The 19,841-nt window shown below is 45.2% G+C and overlaps 1 protein-coding gene across 3 annotated transcripts in view; it reads left to right on the top strand.

Annotated features, from left to right (window-relative positions):
• The first annotated feature begins 1,590 nt into the window (after positions 1-1,590).
• Positions 1,591-19,841, top strand: part of LOC135391530 (uncharacterized) — a 181,390-nt gene continuing 163,139 nt past the window's right edge. Inside the window, exons 1-2 of one of the 3 annotated variants that reach the window (XM_064621807.1) lie at positions 1,591-1,817; positions 9,561-9,623. The gene's annotated coding sequence lies outside the window, so the exon portion shown is untranslated. The remainder of the gene's footprint in view (positions 1,818-9,560; positions 9,624-19,841) is intronic. The other 2 variants (XM_064621819.1, XM_064621810.1) reach the window with 2 other exon arrangements.

Genomic DNA, 19,841 nt, shown 5'->3' on the forward strand with positions numbered 1-19,841 from the left:
GGGGGAGAGGGGAGGGGAGGAAAGATCAGAAGGTGTCCACTGAAGGTCCCGAAAATAACCATTTTAATGCCGACTTCGCCCTGCTTTAGAAGTTATATGTTTTTCACGAAACTCATCTGATTTTTATTTCAAAAATTAGCGAATCCCAGGTTCATTCACACGGTGCGTAGCTTGAAGGTGGTATCGGACAGATACTTGTAAAAAATGGCACTACCGTTCCTAGGAACTCTTCCAAACTGCCCGAGGCGTTGCGCGATTCATAAAAACGCCAGTGGACCCCTGCCACAAAACAACAATATGACTTTATGTTCGGGGACGTGGATAACGGACACTTAATGAATTTTTAAAAAGTAGAGAAATGTATGCTGTGGAGCATTCACACCATTAGGATCGGCTATCAGGGAGGCAGACTGCTCAGTTAAACGACCACCACCACTACCATGCCGACTTCGCGTGAGTTGTAGGCCACGAAAAAAGCGCCACGACATGGTGTCATTAGACGTGGCGCTCTCTAGCTCGACTCAGCTCCACGAGATACACATGATGTAGTGTAACGGGGACTTGTTTGGTTTTGTATGTGCCAGAAGTCTCACGCCGATGGAACCATACCTGATTAACAAGCGTGCACCTCCGGATGAAGACGGGGGCTGACAGAGCGGTACTTCCGCTAGTACGGAAGCTTCAACCTACTGACTTGGCACCACCGAGGAATGCGGCAGCTCTTGAGGCGGTGCCGTAACGACTTCCTCCAATAATGCTACTGCCAGAACTGAATGCTCTCAGGGAAGAAATTTGCGACGCTGCCAGCCCTAGCTGGGAGCTCCCTTTACCAGTTGCTCTCATATGATACCGCAAAAGAAAAGACGTTCTGTGCAACTTGCCGCGCTGCCTCGGAGATGAACGTACCTCTTCCGAACACCTCGAGAGACAAGGATTCTAAACGGACTTTTGTGGAAAATTGATTCACCAACTGGAAGAAAGCTCCGAGAGATTACAGGCACATGAAGCGACAAATTTCCACAGGGCTGCATTGAATGCTTTAACAGCTGTGAAATAGGGAGCAAATGTCGCGTCGGCCTCTGTACAAGGAAAGGAGAGCAACACGAAAGAGTCCAGAAAAGCGCTTCTAACGACACTATCGTCTCTGCAGTATGGCTTACCCTTCTGAAAAATTCTACAAACTTTCTCGCAGGATTTTTGCTTTTTCTCAGGATTTCTCGCAGCGGACGTGTATTCCTACAGACATTCCTACAAGGACTTCATTTCCTCATAGAAAATCCTTTAAATGAACGTTGAGAGGTGCGTCTTGATGATGATGATTGAAAGAAGCATCTTATGAGAACTTTCGAGAATAGTTTTTTTGAGAAAACAGGCAGTTCTCCCAACCTCCTGTCTGATCAACCCTGTAAGATGTCTCATAATTTCTAAGAGAACTTCACAGTTTCTCTCCAGATCTGCAAGAGAAAGTCTTTCTAATAGAATTTCTCACAGCAGCCCCTTCTCAGTCATGCGACAGACTGGCGCCGTGCCTCGACGAAACATGATCTAGTATACCGTGGCGGTCGTGGTCTGAGCGTTTCACGTCTCCATTCAAACACATGGAATGAACGGTGCAGCAGTCTGGTGCGAGTACGCAATCTACGTCCTCGTGAACTACATCGAAGACGGCATGGAAGCGATACTTCCGGCAAGTTTTATCACGGCGACCGAGACAACGACGTAGAAAGGCCTAAATAAGAACATTAAACGGGAGTTTTGGTATGTTGAGGACGGCAGCGTGGCTGGGTTCTGCCGGGCAGAAGTAAAAATGTGCGGAGGTAAGCTCACTCAACTCATTCAACGTCGTGACTGCTCCTCAGGAGTACATATTTGTAGAGGGCATTGCATTTGTGTGATGGACTATACAAGAGCCTTGGAGAGGTTTACAGCAGTATCTATCTTTGTTCAGAAACCGAGAGTGACCTAATTACGACGGGAAGAAAATATGCCCATCCCTCGTGTTTTGAAGCGCGATAAATATATTTCAGATGGCCAGTTCCTCACATTGTTTCGACTGGCCGTAACGTGCTAGTGGGTTTTACAGAATCCGTTCATGCATCGCGTCCACTGTAGTCAGTTCCATGTATTGTTTGCGTAAGGTGCTCGGTCTAACATCCACAATTTTAAATTGATTGAGGTATATATAAACTTAGCTATATATATATATAAATACGCTAATAAAAAATATATAAACGCTAATATCGGGAGTACTGTATTGAAGCTTCCAAAATCGTGTATTTAGAATGTTCTTGATCTAGCGCTAGTGAAAATTACATCTCCCCCAGTAAACCGTCAAATTTAATATTCCATCAAATTAACATTCCATCAAATTCTCGGTCTAAACTTGTTAAAACTATATATGCGTAATTACAATAGAGCTGATTTAGAAAGCTTTTCTCGCGTTTTCCTAGAGGTTTTTTCTAGTCGTTAAGGAAACTAGAACATGTTACTTGGTATCGCTCAGCTTGTCGACGTATATATTCCGATTGTTATAATTGTTTCCTCACCAGAGTCTCCGTCGGAAGCGTAAGCTATTCCGGACGGCTCCAAGTACAGATAGCCCATTCAATTGGCAGAGGTACAAAGAAGCCGTCAGTGTGTACAAAGTTGCCATTATTGAAGCCGAACGAATTTTTTTTCTCTTCAACGCTGCCAAATTTGTTGCGAACCAACCGGAAACAATTCTTACACTGGATATTTGATATCTTCACGATATCCGTAAATATTTAACAGTTATCTAATGCACCTCCCATGGGCATTCCTACTGCCTGATGCTGGATGTCCAGAAGACATCTTGTGTATATGCTTGTGTTTAAGTGTCAGCATCAGCATCATCATTTTTAGTCCGGATAGAAGAAAACTTCCTAGATATGCGCTGGAGATCCCTCTCTGGTACACCGAATGTCGATCCGTAGGAGCGCGACATTTCTCCTGCAAAGGTCCAGCGGGTATCCAATTGGCCTCATTCGTCCGTTCATATTGCTGGCATGGGCATTACCTGAACCAATATAGGATGTTGCATATGTGGTAATGGTGATGGCGTGAAGCGATCACAATTTTTTTTAAACAAAGCAGCATACGTTATAGATATCGGCATATATCTACCACATATTTCATTTTCCGTACGCTCCTCTTTTTTTGTATCTAATATTTCCCACAATGGATAACAGGCGCCGTGTTAAAAGAAAAGAAATATAAAAGCTTCTAGGACAACTAATAACTTTAGAGATACAGTGGCATTGCCTTCCCAAGAAAAAACAGATACTATTATATTGCTTGTCTTGCAAGCTTCTGCACATCCGAGAGCCCTGCTCGCCTGTGAACCGAAACGAAAGGGGTGGTGTAAGGAGGTTTGATTCGATTACGAACACAAACAACATTGAATCCAGGAATTTCAGGGAGTTTAACTCACCATCAATATACCACCTGTGGTTCTTACTGCGTTTGCATTGAGACATTCAGTAGATAATCGGAAGTTAAAATTTTCCAGTGCCACATAATTGCGCGTTTCACTCGTTAGGTCTCTTTTGTGTCCTTGATAGGACCTCCTCAGGACATCTACACCTCGATGTCCCCAGGAGATTGTGTCAGGGACAAGACTAAGCGGTGACCCAGGTTCGAATCTGGGCGCCGAATATGCTGTGTAGGTGTTTTTCTTGGGTTTTCCTCAGACGACCTTACAGTTCTCTGCGAAGTCCCCAGGGTGCACTAGTCCCAGGCCATTCCCGTGAAAAAGCAAATACAAATTTCTTATGCGCATTCTACCTTTTACAAAAAGCATTCACATACTACATTGAAAGAACGAATGCGTTGACTCTGAAAGATCACGGGAAGCACACCCACCCTTTACGTCAGAGTGCCAACTGTGCATGATTCTGGTCATCAATGTAAAACCTCATATTAGGTAGCTCCTATAGATATCAGCATCGTCACGTTTTCGAAAAACAATCTTAGGGCCAGTTCTCACTTGGCGACGCCCGAGGCGGCGGCGTGAGCGGGCGGCGGAAGTAGAGGCGCATTTCCGCCGCCTACACCTTATGCATAAGTGCGCGCCATCTATGTGCGGAGACGGAGACTACGTTTACGCGCCATGTTTGAGTATAGCTGCCTGTGGTTTCGGTTTTCGCCACATCGCCTATCGCGCAACAACGCGACATCCCAGGATGTTGACCGGCAACTCCCCATTACTTCTCGTGCCACTGTGCACCTAAAAGGGCAATATTGGCCCGAATACAGAGGAGGTAAATCCTCAGTTCGCTATTATTGCCTCTAAAATAAATAAAAGGCACGTGACACGTTCACTGTCGGAACATGCTTAGACTGAGGTTGTTTGGCGTGTGACGGGACGGCAGTTTCTTTCAGAAATAGGTCTATACTAAACACGAGCTACAGAGAACTTCAATTATGTGCAGAAAATGTAAATTTAAATCAGCTGAGTGCTGAATTTCCAGTGGAAGCGTGCTGCCAGACCAGCATTTATAAGATGATTGGGAAAATGAGCTTTGTGCACTGTCTCTCTTTGTGGTACATGTCCGTTTGGGACATTGTTGCTATAATTGCTCTTAAAAAGAAGCTGTGTACCAAGCAGATAACCAAGTACGACACATCAGATTTCAGAGCAAAGGCAATGTGCTCCTTCTGGTATGCCGTTGCCTTTGCATCACAAAGAAAACAGCATGACATGCGAGGAAATCACCAAATCATCACAGAAAGTCTCGTTTTCTGGGTCTCCAAGAAATGGGCTCTTCCTATTTCTTTGTGGGAACAGTCAGCCCCACATGACTTCCATCTCAAAAAGTATGTATCCGTTCACCTTTTGTTGGTTTTCTGATACCAAACAGCTATATCTGCGAGTATGAAGGTACATCTGATATTTTACTGAAGGTACACAAGATGTGTCTAGCCACAGGTGCTCAAATTCTTTTTTATTCTGTTACTGAACAGGACCAGCAGCTAAGCAAAGAGTCCTGTAGTAAGATCATCCATCGCCACCCCATGTTGCACAAAGGCGCATTTAGGGACCCGCTACGTAACTGCGTAACACACCGCATCAGAACACTCTGCTGTAAACTTCGGGCAACTATTTGAGTATGCATATGTACAAAAGCGACAGAGTCCTAAAAGTGAGCAATTCGACTTGAGATTCAGTCACGGAGTTGCAGGTACGCCGAGCGTGCTTATCCGATGCTGTTTCCTCGTTGTAGAAGATGACAACGAAGTTGTCCGAACGAAACTTTCGTATAACGTTAGCTTCGTGAGCTCGGCTGTACATTCTTCCTGCTCGCCTGCTATGCTAAAAACCTTGAATCGCAAATTTCCCGACTTTCCAGCTGATCCCGTTACAGGAAATCGCACATAGCGCGACCGCCCGAATACTCAAACATGGCGCCGCCGCCAGCCGCCGCCACGAGATGGCAGTACTTATGAATAAGGCGTATTTTCATGTTCCCACCACAGTGGCCTTCCGTCGTCCAAAGCAGACGAAAAATCAGGGGGCGTGGCCTTTCTGTGTCACCTAATTGGTCACCAGCTGTCGTTCTCGGCAGCTCTCGCCGACGTCGTCAAAGAAGTTCAGCATGGCAGTTTTTTTGGCTCGACGTCTCTCCTCTCCCGACTCCGGAAATGCGCGTCTATTTCCGCCGCCCGCTCACGACGCCGCGTCGGGCGTCGCCAAGTGAGAACTGGCCCTTATGGGTGTCCAAAATATGATGTTTTCGAAAATATGATCCTCTGGATATCTTGTGGACATGCTCAAATTACATTAGATATTTCTGAATATCCTCAGAAGATTTATGGTTGTGTGGGCTAATAAAGCTCACTGGTAGCAAGGGTACCTGACTCTGCAATTGTTGACGCGCATTCAACAACCACTCTGCTGATATCTTTTCTGCTGCAAATACCGATAACCCTCGCGTGCCGAGACCGCGAAACTTCTTGCTATGGATGCACTGATATGATGCACTGACTCTTGATATGAATGCTTTATACCAGAATTACTGCACTAGAGACGGCTGTAGTACCAATTGCATCTCTGAACGCATCTGTGAACGAATGTAAAGTGCAAATTGCTAGTTTGCAACAGTCGCTTGCTGATATGCAAAAACTCCGTGACAACCTTGAGAACCGGTCACGACGCAATAATATCATTGTGCACGGGCTACCCGAACAGGATAAGGAAACTCCGGCAATGTTACTGCAATCTGTAATCGAGTTCCTAAGATCGAAATCGACCACACGTGCCCTTACCGAGCGCCAATGTTGCCTCCCGAGTCCTCCCATTGGCGCGCCATTTAGAGGCGGAGAGAAGTTTGTCTCTGAAGTCGAGAAGTCTCAGTATAACAAGAGAGAAACTGATGTTCTGAGGCTGGAACACATAGAAGGGACAGATACAAACAAAGCCTCAAATTGCCTAAGAAATCAACGATGAAAGATGAAAGTCACTGAAAAGGTTGGCCAGCTGTAGGGATCGAACCCACATCTTCTGGATTACCGGTCCAGGGCTCTACCAATTGAGCTAAGCTAACACGCCTGTCCAGCGACTTTCGGGGTGCGTCATCTGAAGGGACGACAAACCAGCCACTCACTCTCACTCACCCTCCTTTCACTCTTACATTTTTGCTCACTCATACCACGGTCCCTTGATAGCTTCCTGGTCACGCAGCTTCTCCGTAACTCTATGGGGAAGCTTTGCCCAGGGACCGGAGCGCCCGCGTGGTGGCGCTGCCATCGGAACGCGGGAGAGAGACGCCTGCGTCTCCCATTGCAGTACACGTTTTTCGGATGTTGTCGCGTTATAACCGTGTGCTAGCAGCATGCCAGAGACATGCTGTGTTACCAAATGTCGCTCTGGGTATTCGGGGGGTGGCAAGGTATCCATGTTCGCGTTTCCTGCGTATTCTGACAAGCGTGAGAAGTGGAAACGTGCCATCCATCGCATTGATGGTGGGCAGTTCAGTTTTGACTCTCCACACACACGTGTCTGCGAGAAGCACTTTGACCACAGCGATGCCGTATGGCACGACGAACTCGTCATCGACGGCGATGAAGTGCTGCACAAGCGTGGAAAGTCAAAGCTTCGAGAAGATGCAGTGCCGCGCATATTCGACGGCTGCCTTCGTATCTGAGCACGCCGAAACTGCGAAGCCGTTCCGTCAGATAACGATGCCCGGGAAACAGCCCCGTAAAAAGAAAGCGTCTGCCGTAGACACCGACAACGAATTCAGTGCTTTTATGGATATAATCTCAAAAGAAAATTACTCATGCAACTGGAGCTTTTGAGCTGATTTGGCTCCCAGGGATGTCAACATTTGTAATAATCGTGTAATCGCGATCTAGTGATCGCGTCAAATACTAAGGCAGCGTTCACACGAGGCAGCTTTTTCCAGCAACTATGAGCAACTTTGGAGTTATTGGTAGTCGGCCGACACCGGCAACCTCCAGCAACTCGAGTTGCTCGTAATCGCTCCTCGAACGAAAACTTGAAAAGTTGCTCGCGCGCTGGCCAGTCAGCGAGAGGAGTACTGTCACGTAGCTCCCGAGGGCGTGGAGGATTTCGTTCGTGCATTCACGGGTTCAAATCCTGCACATGCAGCTCAGAAATGACTTGTTTCTTTTTTTACGAACGTCACGAAGATATGTCAATTGCCATTCTAGAAGGTAATAATCATCTATTCGCGCAAAAAAAAGACTATAATTTGACAAACGGGTATAAGGAAAAGACTCCGCCAGTTGGATTCGAACCCACACTCTCCTGTCGCCGTAAGGTTGCTTGTGGGTGGAGCTACCGAGTTGCTACATGTGAACGCGGCCTCTGAGTGGTCATGTAACTGTCTGCGATTAACTGTAGAACATCCTTTACACGCTAAATAAAGTACGCATTATTAAAGTTGTTTAGCATGGCAGGATAAAAAGGGCGCTCGAGATTGATTCACGGAAGCATGTCGGATACATGGCGGTTCCTTTCAGCCTCGTAATAGAGATGAGGTCGAGACGATAGATAACTAAAACAAGAGATGAACGACAAGGACACAGCGGTTAAATTTCGTGACATGTCTGTCAGTCGGGATCTTTTTAGACGCTACACTTTTGTATACAATTGCAACAATTGAGAGTAACTCATCTGGTACCTCGTGAAAGGACTGGTGTGATTGCGATCGGGCGATCGCGTCAATTAGTACGCAGTCATGGGCGCAGCACCTGTCCGCCATTAACTGTAAGAGGTATACTGTACGCACTAAGTAAAGTACAGATCACCTTACCACCGTGCCCTATGCACATAAACTGCGCTAGAATCTCCGGCTGAGGGTTTGAAGATAGGAGACTCGCGACAATACATCCGTGCCACTCGAAGTGGTCGGCAGCAGCTTTCCGCATAAAATAATGCCGAACAAAAAACGATTATTCGATTATAGTTGCTGCAACGTAGCAGGAAACCATTGCAACAAATAATTTTCTCGTAGGATGTCTGGAAAAGCGCAAAAACAACACTGCATCTGCCGTTCCCATGACTGGCCCGAGTGGAGATTCTACCGCGTTCCGATCGCGGCGCCACCACGCGGCTCCCGTTGTCCCTAGGCCAACTTTTTGACGGAGCTGCATGACCAGAAAGCTATCAAGGGACCGTGCTCATACGCACATTCATACGACGGAATCGACGCAAGCGGCACCTGTTGAACAAGAGAGAAACTGATGTTCTGAGGCTGGAACACATAGAAGGGACAGATACAAACAAAGCCTCAAATTGCCTAAGAAATCAACGATGAAAGATGAAAGTCACTGAAAAGGTTGGCCAGCTGTAGGGATCGAACCCACCGGCCTCGGTGGCTCAATCGGTAGCGTGTGCGCCTTCTGATCATGAGATCGCGGGTTTGAACCCGGCCGAGGACGCCAGCAACTTGGTGGCAGGGTACAATTTGCTTAGACACGCCGTCTTCCCCGGGGGACGTTAAATACAGGATGCCGTGTGATGAGCTTTCATCGCACGTTAATGAACCCTCAGGTGGGCAAAAGCAATTCACAGACCGACCGCTGTGGCGTCGCTCATGATCGCAGGACAATCCTTGACTTGGTCAGCAAAGTCAAGGATAGTCCATGAAGCGACTTAGCGATAGCGAAGCGACATAGTCCATGAAGCTATATTAGATTGTGAGGTGTCCCCGCCGGAGTATAATATTATTCGAAAGGACAGAAAAACTAGAGGCGGTGGTATTGCTTTGTTTTTCTAAAAAAAGACATACATCTTGTTGTGTTACCAGCACTAGATAACCTGGAATGTTTATTCTGTAAAGTGTATATCAATAATGTCTCGCTTGTTATCTGTACTTTATATAGACCTCCTGGATCTTCTGTAAATTACTTTCCCGTAATATATCTTACTTCATCATCTTGCAAATTGTAAACTCGTTTTGCTCGATGACTTTAATCTCCCACATGTAAACTGGAGTACTTTGTTACCTGGGTATCATGACAAAATAGAGGGTGAATCTTTAATCGACCTAAGTATTGCTCTTGATTTATTGCAGATTGTTAAAGAGCCCACAAGAACTGCACCCGAACGCCAGGGAACAATTTTGGACTTAGTCTTTGTGAGTAATAATCCATTTACGAGAGGGTGCTCGTACGATATAGTGCATGGGCTGTCTGACCATAATGCTGTGCTCGTTAGCATTAACATCAATGTTCCTTCCGCCCCAACAGTCCGTATACCCATTCTTGACTTCGATAATGCCGACTTAACTGCAATTATAGATTAACTAAGCTTTTCCTTCGGCTCCTTTGTGAGTAGATCCATTTACGAGAGGGTGCTCGTACGATATAGTGCATGGGCTGTCTGACCATAATGCTGTGCTCGTTAGCATTAACATCAATGTTCCTTCCGCCCCAACCGTCCGTATACCCATTCTTGACTTCGATAATGCCGACTTGACTGCAATTATAGATTAACTAAGCTTTTCCTTCGGCTCCTTTGTGAGTAATAATCCATTTACGAGAGGGTGCTCGTACGATATAGTGCATGGGCTGTCTGAGCATAATGCTGTGCTCGTTAGCATTAACATCAATGTTCCTTCCGCCCCAACAGTCCGTATACCCATTCTTGACTTCGATAATGCCGACTTAACTGCAATTATAGATTAACTAAGCTTTTCCTTCGGCTCCTTTGTGAGTAATAATCCATTTACGAGAGGGTGCTCGTACGATATAGTGCATGGGCTGTCTGACCATAATGCTGTGCTCGTTAGCATTAACATCAATGTTCCTTCCGCCCAACCGTCCGTATACCCATTCTTGACTTCGATAATGCCGACTTAACTGCAATTATAGATGAACTAAGCTTTTCCTTCGGCTCCTTTGTGAGTAATAATCCATTTACGAGAGGGTGCTCGTACGATATAGTGCATGGGCTGTCTGACCATAATGCTGTGCTCGTTAGCATTAACATCAATGTTCCTTCCGCCCCAACCGTCGTATACCCATTCTTGACTTCGATAATGCCGACTTAACTGCAATTATAGATTAACTAAGCTTTTCCTTCGGCTCCTTTGTGAGTAGATCCATTTACGAGAGGGTGCTCGTACGATATAGTGCATGGGCTGTCTGACCATAATGCTGTGCTCGTTAGCATTAACATCAATGTTCCTTCCGCCCCAACAGTCCGTATACCCATTCTTGACTTCGATAATGCCGACTTAACTGCAATTATAGATTAACTAAGCTTTTCCTTCGGCTCCTTTGTGAGTAGATCCATTTACGAGAGGGTGCTCGTACGATATAGTGCATGGGCTGTCTGACCATAATGCTGTGCTCGTTAGCATTAACATCAATGTTCCTTCCGCCCCAACCGTCCGTATACCCATTCTTGACTTCGATAATGCCGACTTGACTGCAATTATAGATTAACTAAGCTTTTCCTTCGGCTCCTTTGTGAGTAATAATCCATTTACGAGAGGGTGCTCGTACGATATAGTGCATGGGCTGTCTGACCATAATGCTGTGCTCGTTAGCATTAACATCAATGTTCCTTCCGCCCCAACAGTCCGTATACCCATTCTTGACTTCGATAATGCCGACTTAACTGCAATTATAGATTAACTAAGCTTTTCCTTCGGCTCCTTTGTGAGTAATAATCCATTTACGAGAGGGTGCTCGTACGATATAGTGCATGGGCTGTCTGACCATAATGCTGTGCTCGTTAGCATTAACATCAATGTTCCTTCCGCCCCAACCGTCCGTATACCCATTCTTGACTTCGATAATGCCGACTTAACTGCAATTATAGATTAACTAAGCTTTTCCTTCGGCTCCTTTGTGAGTAATAATCCATTTACGAGAGGGTGCTCGTACGATATAGTGCATGGGCTGTCTGACCATAATGCTGTGCTCGTTAGCATTAACATCAATGTTCCTTCCGCCCCAACAGTCCGTATACCCATTCTTGACTTCGATAATGCCGACTTAACTGCAATTATAGATTAACTAAGCTTTTCCTTCGGCTCCTTTGTGAGTAATAATCCATTTACGAGAGGGTGCTCGTACGATATAGTGCATGGGCTGTCTGACCATAATGCTGTGCTCGTTAGCATTAACATCAATGTTCCTTCCGCCCCAACCGTCCGTATACCCATTCTTGACTTCGATAATGCCGACTTAACTGCAATTATAGATGAACTAAGCTTTTCCTTCGGCTCCTTTGTGAGTAATAATCCATTTACGAGAGGGTGCTCGTACGATATAGTGCATGGGCTGTCTGACCATAATGCTGTGCTCGTTAGCATTAACATCAATGTTCCTTCCGCCCCAACCGTCGTATACCCATTCTTGACTTCGATAATGCCGACTTAACTGCAATTATAGATTAACTAAGCTTTTCCTTCGGCTCCTTTGTGAGTAGATCCATTTACGAGAGGGTGCTCGTACGATATAGTGCATGGGCTGTCTGACCATAATGCTGTGCTCGTTAGCATTAACATCAATGTTCCTTCCGCCCCAACCGTCCGTATACCCATTCTTGACTTCGATAATGCCGACTTAACTGCAATTATAGATGAATTAAGCTTTTCCTTCGGCTCCTTTGTGAGTAATAATCCATTTACGAGAGGGTGCTCGTACGATATAGTGCATGGGCTGTCTGACCATAATGCTGTGCTCGTTAGCATTAACATCAATGTTCCTTCCGCCCCAACCGTCCGTATACCCATTCTTGACTTCGATAATGCCGACTTAACTGCAATTATAGATTAACTAAGCTTTTCCTTCGGCTCCTTTGTGAGTAGATCCATTTACGAGAGGGTGCTCGTACGATATAGTGCATGGGCTGTCTGACCATAATGCTGTGCTCGTTAGCATTAACATCAATGTTCCTTCCGCGCCAACCGTCCGTATACCCATTCTTGACTTCGATAATGCCGACTTAACTGCAATTATAGATGAATTAAGCTTTTCCTTCGGCTCCTTTGTGAGTAATAATCCATTTACGAGAGGGTGCTCGTACGATATAGTGCATGGGCTGTCTGACCATAATGCTGTGCTCGTTAGCATTAACATCAATGTTCCTTCCGCCCCAACCGTCCGTATACCCATTCTTGACTTCGATAATGCCGACTTAACTGCAATTATAGATGAATTAAGCTTTTCCTTCGGCTCCTTTGTGAGTAATAATCCATTTACGAGAGGGTGCTCGTACGATATAGTGCATGGGCTGTCTGACCATAATGCTGTGCTCGTTAGCATTAACATCAATGTTCCTTCCGCCCCAACCGTCCGTATACCCATTCTTCACTTCGATAATGCCGACTTAACTGCAATTATAGATGAATTAAGCTTTTCCTTCGGCTCCTTTGTGAGTAATAATCCATTTACGAGAGGGTGCTCGTACGATATAGTGCATGGGCTGTCTGACCATAATGCTGTGCTCGTTAGCATTAACATCAATGTTCCTTCCGCGCCAACCGTCCGTATACCCATTCTTGACTTCGATAATGCCGACTTAACTGCAATTATAGATGAATTAAGCTTTTCCTTCGGCTCCTTTGTGAGTAATAATCCATTTACGAGAGGGTGCTCGTACGATATAGTGCATGGGCTGTCTGACCATAATGCTGTGCTCGTTAGCATTAACATCAATGTTCCTTCCGCCCCAACCGTCCGTATACCCATTCTTGACTTCGATAATGCCGACTTAACTGCAATTATAGATGAATTAAGCTTTTCCTTCGGCTCCTTTGTGAGTAATAATCCATTTACGAGAGGGTGCTCGTACGATATAGTGCATGGGCTGTCTGACCATAATGCTGTGCTCGTTAGCATTAACATCAATGTTCCTTCCGCCCCAACCGTCCGTATACCCATTCTTCACTTCGATAATGCCGACTTAACTGCAATTATAGATGAATTAAGCTTTTCCTTCGGCTCCTTTGTGAGTAATAATCCATTTACGAGAGGGTGCTCGTACGATATAGTGCATGGGCTGTCTGACCATAATGCTGTGCTCGTTAGCATTAACATCAATGTTCCTTCCGCGCCAACCGTCCGTATACCCATTCTTGACTTCGATAATGCCGACTTAACTGCAATTATAGATGAATTAAGCTTTTCCTTCGGCTCCTTTGTGAGTAATAATCCATTTACGAGAGGGTGCTCGTACGATATAGTGCATGGGCTGTCTGACCATAATGCTGTGCTCGTTAGCATTAACATCAATGTTCCTTCCGCGCCAACCGTCCGTATACCCATTCTTGACTTCGATAATGCCGACTTAACTGCAATTATAGATGAATTAAGCTTTTCCTTCGGCTCCTTTGTGAGTAATAATCCATTTACGAGAGGGTGCTCGTACGATATAGTGCATGGGCTGTCTGACCATAATGCTGTGCTCGTTAGCATTAACATCAATGTTCCTTCCGCCCCAACCGTCGTATACCCATTCTTGACTTCGATAATGCCGACTTAACTGCAATTATAGATTAACTAAGCTTTTCCTTCGGCTCCTTTGTGAGTAGATCCATTTACGAGAGGGTGCTCGTACGATATAGTGCATGGGCTGTCTGACCATAATGCTGTGCTCGTTAGCATTAACATCAATGTTCCTTCCGCCCCAACCGTCCGTATACCGATTCTTGACTTCGATAATGCCGACTTAACTGCAATTATAGATGAATTAAGCTTTTCCTTCGGCTCCTTTGTGAGTAATAATCCATTTACGAGAGGGTGCTCGTACGATATAGTGCATGGGCTGTCTGACCATAATGCTGTGCTCGTTAGCATTAACATCAATGTTCCTTCCGCGCCAACCGTCCGTATACCCATTCTTGACTTCGATAATGCCGACTTAACTGCAATTATAGATGAATTAAGCTTTTCCTTCGGCTCCTTTGTGAGTAATAATCCATTTACGAGAGGGTGCTCGTACGATATAGTGCATGGGCTGTCTGACCATAATGCTGTGCTCGTTAGCATTAACATCAATGTTCCTTCCGCCCCAACCGTCGTATACCCATTCTTGACTTCGATAATGCCGACTTAACTGCAATTATAGATTAACTAAGCTTTTCCTTCGGCTCCTTTGTGAGTAGATCCATTTACGAGAGGGTGCTCGTACGATATAGTGCATGGGCTGTCTGACCATAATGCTGTGCTCGTTAGCATTAACATCAATGTTCCTTCCGCGCCAACCGTCCGTATACCCATTCTTGACTTCGATAATGCCGACTTAACTGCAATTATAGATGAATTAAGCTTTTCCTTCGGCTCCTTTGTGAGTAATAATCCATTTACGAGAGGGTGCTCGTACGATATAGTGCATGGGCTGTCTGACCATAATGCTGTGCTCGTTAGCATTAACATCAATGTTCCTTCCGCCCCAACCGTCCTTATACCCATTCTTGACTTCGATAATGCCGACTTAACTGCAATTATAGATGAACTAAGCTTTTCCTTCGGCTCCTTTGTGAGTAGATCCATTTACGAGAGGGTGCTCGTACGATATAGTGCATGGGCTGTCTGACCATAATGCTGTGCTCGTTAGCATTAACATCAATGTTCCTTCCGCGCCAACCGTCCGTATACCCATTCTTGACTTCGATAATGCCGACTTAACTGCAATTATAGATGAATTAAGCTTTTCCTTCGGCTCCTTTGTGAGTAATAATCCATTTACGAGAGGGTGCTCGTACGATATAGTGCATGGGCTGTCTGACCATAATGCTGTGCTCGTTAGCATTAACATCAATGTTCCTTCCGCCCCAACCGTCCGTATACCCATTCTTGACTTCGATAATGCCGACTTAACTGCAATTATAGATGAACTAAGCTTTTCCTTCGGCTCCTTTGTGAGTAATAATCCATTTACGAGAGGGTGCTCGTACGATATAGTGCATGGGCTGTCTGACCATAATGCTGTGCTCGTTAGCATTAACATCAATGTTCCTTCCGCCCCAACCGTCCGTATACCCATTCTTGACTTCGATAATGCCGACTTAACTGCAATTATAGATGAACTAAGCTTTTCCTTCGGCTCCTTTGTGAGTAATAATCCATTCACGAGAGGGTGCTCGTACGATATAGTGCATGGGCTGTCTGACCATAATGCTGTGCTCGTTAGCATTAACATCAATGTTCCTTCCGCCCCAACCGTCCGTATACCCATTCTTGACTTCGATAATGCCGACTTAACTGCAATTATAGATGAACTAAGCTTTTCCTTTGGCTCCTTTGTGAGCAATAATCCATTTACGAGAGGGTGCTCGTACGATATAGTGCATGGGCTGTCTGAGCATAATGCTGTGCTCGTTAGCATTAACATCAATGTTCCTTCCGCGCCAACCGTCCGTATACCCATTCTTGACTTCGATAATGCCGACTTAACTGCAATTATAGATGAACTAAGCTTTTCCTTCGGCTCCTTTGTGAGTAATAATCCATTTACGAGAGGGTGCTCGTACGATATAGTGCATGGGCTGTCTGACCATAATGCTGTGCTCGTTAGCATTAACATCAATGTTCCTTCCGCGCCAACCGTCCGTATACCCATTCTTGACTTCGATAATGCCGACTTAACTGCAATTATAGATGAACTAAGCTTTTCCTTCGGCTCCTTTGTGAGTAATAATCCATTTACGAGAGGGTGCTCGTACGATATAGTGCATGGGCTGTCTGACCATAATGCTGTGCTCGTTAGCATTAACATCAATGTTCCTTCCGCGCCAACCGTCCGTATACCCATTCTTGACTTCGATAATGCCGACTTAACTGCAATTATAGATGAACTAAGCTTTTCCTTCGGCTCCTTTGTGAGTAATAATCCATTTACGAGAGGGTGCTCGTACGATATAGTGCATGGGCTGTCTGACCATAATGCTGTGCTCGTTAGCATTAACATCAGTGTTCCTTCCGCCCAACAGTCCGTATACCCATTCTTGACTTCGATAATGCCGACTTAACTGCAATTATAGATTAACTAAGCTTTTCCTTCGGCTCCTTTGTGAGTAGATCCATTTACGAGAGGGTGCTCGTACGATATAGTGCATGGGCTGTCTGACCATAATGCTGTGCTCGTTAGCATTAACATCAATGTTCCTTCCGCCCAACAGTCCGTATACCCATTCTTGACTTTGATAATGCCGACTTAACTGCAATTATAGATTAACTAAGCTTTTCCTTCGGCTCCTTTGTGAGTAGATCCATTTACGAGAGGGTGCTCGTACGATATAGTGCATGGGCTGTCTGACCATAATGCTGTGCTCGTTAGCATTAACATCAATGTTCCTTCCGCCCCAACCGTCCGTATACCCATTCTTGACTTCGATAATGCCGACTTAACTGCAATTATAGATGAACTAAGCTTTTCCTTCGGCTCCTTTGTGAGCAATAATCCATTTACGAGAGGGTGCTCGTACGATATAGTGCATGGGCTGTCTGAGCATAATGCTGTGCTCGTTAGCATTAACATCAATGTTCCTTCCGCCCCAACCGTCCGTATACCCATTCTTGACTTCGATAATGCCGACTTAACTGCAATTATAGATGAACTAAGCTTTTCCTTTGGCTCCTTTGTGAGTAATAATCCATTTACGAGAGGGTGCTCGTACGATATAGTGCATGGGCTGTCTGAGCATAATGCTGTGCTCGTTAGCATTAACATCAATGTTCCTTCCGCGCCAACCGTCCGTATACCCATTCTTGACTTCGATAATGCCGACTTAACTGCAATTATAGATGAACTAAGCTTTTCCTTTGGCTCCTTTGTGAGCAATAATCCATTTACGAGAGGGTGCTCGTACGATATAGTGCATGGGCTGTCTGAGCATAATGCTGTGCTCGTTAGCATTAACATCAATGTTCCTTCCGCCCCAACCGTCCGTATACCCATTCTTGACTTCGATAATGCCGACTTAACTGCAATTATAGATGAACTAAGCTTTTCCTTTGGCTCCTTTGTGAGCAATAATCCATTTACGAGAGGGTGCTCGTACGATATAGTGCATGGGCTGTCTGAGCATAATGCTGTGCTCGTTAGCATTAACATCAATGTTCCTTCCGCCCCAACCGTCCGTATACCCATTCTTGACTTCGATAATGCCGACTTAACTGCAATTATAGATGAACTAAGCTTTTCCTTTGGCTCCTTTGTGAGCAATAATCCATTTACGAGAGGGTGCTCGTACGATATAGTGCATGGGCTGTCTGAGCATAATGCTGTGCTCGTTAGCATTAACATCAATGTTCCTTCCGCCCCAACCGTCCGTATACCCATTCTTGACTTCGATAATGCCGACTTAACTGCAATTATAGATGAACTAAGCTTTTCCTTTGGCTCCTTTGTGAGCAATAATCCATTTACGAGAGGGTGCTCGTACGATATAGTGCATGGGCTGTCTGAGCATAATGCTGTGCTCGTTAGCATTAACATCAATGTTCCTTCCGCCCCAACCGTCCGTATACCCATTCTTGACTTCGATAATGCCGACTTAACTGCAATTATAGATGAACTAAGCTTTTCCTTTGGCTCCTTTGTGAGCAATAATCCATTTACGAGAGGGTGCTCGTACGATATAGTGCATGGGCTGTCTGAGCATAATGCTGTGCTCGTTAGCATTAACATCAATGTTCCTTCCGCCCCAACCGTCCGTATACCCATTCTTGACTTCGATAATGCCGACTTAACTGCAATTATAGATGAACTAAGCTTTTCCTTCGGCTCCTTTGTGAGCAATAATCCATTTACGAGAGGGTGCTCGTACGATATAGTGCATGGGCTGTCTGAGCATAATGCTGTGCTCGTTAGCATTAACATCAATGTTCCTTCCGCGCCAACCGTCCGTATACACATTCTTGACTTCGATAATGCCGACTTAACTGCAATTATAGATGAACTAAGCTTTTCCTTCGGCTCCTTTGTGAGTAATAATCCATTTACGAGAGGGTGCTTGTACGATATAGTGCATGGGCTGTCTGACCATAATGCTGTGCTCGTTAGCATTAACATCAATGTTCCTTCCGCCCCAACCGTCCGTATACCCATTCTTGACTTCGATAATGCCGACTTAACTGCAATTATAGATGAACTAAGCTTTTCCTTCGGCTCCTTTGTGAGTAATAATCCATTTACGAGAGGGTGCTCGTACGATATAGTGCATGGGCTGTCTGACCATAATGCTGTGCTCGTTAGCATTAACATCAATGTTCCTTCCGCGCCAACCGTCCGTATACCCATTCTTGACTTCGATAATGCCGACTTAACTGCAATTATAGATGAACTAAGCTTTTCCTTCGGCTCCTTTGTGAGTAATAATCCATTTACGAGAGGGTGCTCGTACGATATAGTGCATGGGCTGTCTGACCATAATGCTGTGCTCGTTAGCATTAACATCAATGTTCCTTCCGCCCCAACAGTCCGTATACCCATTCTTGACTTCGATAATGCCGACTTAACTGCAATTATAATGAACTAAGCTTTTCCTTCGGCTCCTTTGTGAGTAATAATCCATTTACGAGAGGGTGCTTGTACGATATAGTGCATGGGCTGTCTGACCATAATGCTGTGCTCGTTAGCATTAACATCAATGTTCCTTCCGCGCCAACCGTCCGTATACCCATTCTTGACTTCGATAATGCCGACTTAACTGCAATTATAGATGAACTAAGCTTTTCCTTCGGCTCCTTTGTGAGTAATAATCCATTTACGAGAGGGTGCTCGTACGATATAGTGCATGGGCTGTCTGACCATAATGCTGTGCTCGTTAGCATTAACATCAATGTTCCTTCCGCGCCAACCGTCCGTATACCCATTCTTGACTTCGATAATGCCGACTTAACTGCAATTATAGATTAACTAAGCTTTTCCTTCGGCTCCTTTGTGAGTAGATCCATTTACGAGAGGGTGCTCGTACGATATAGTGCATGGGCTGTCTGACCATAATGCTGTGCTCGTTAGCATTAACATCAATGTTCCTTCCGCCCAACAGTCCGTATACCCATTCTTGACTTCGATAATGCCGACTTAACTGCAATTATAGATGAACTAAGCTTTTCCTTCGGCTCCTTTGTGAGTAAATCCATTTACGAGAGGGTGCTCGTACGATATAGTGCATGGGCTGTCTGACCATAATGCTGTGCTCGTTAGCATTAACATCAATGTTCCTTCCGCGCCAACCGTCCGTATACCCATTCTTGACTTCGATAATGCCGACTTAACTGCAATTATAGATGAACTAAGCTTTTCCTTCGGCTCCTTTGTGAGTAAATCCATTTACGAGAGGGTGCTCGTACGATATAGTGCATGGGCTGTCTGACCATAATGCTGTGCTCGT

Source organism: Ornithodoros turicata, chromosome 4 (genome assembly GCF_037126465.1).
Source record: "Ornithodoros turicata isolate Travis chromosome 4, ASM3712646v1, whole genome shotgun sequence".
NCBI classification, from domain to species: domain Eukaryota; kingdom Metazoa; phylum Arthropoda; class Arachnida; order Ixodida; family Argasidae; genus Ornithodoros; species Ornithodoros turicata.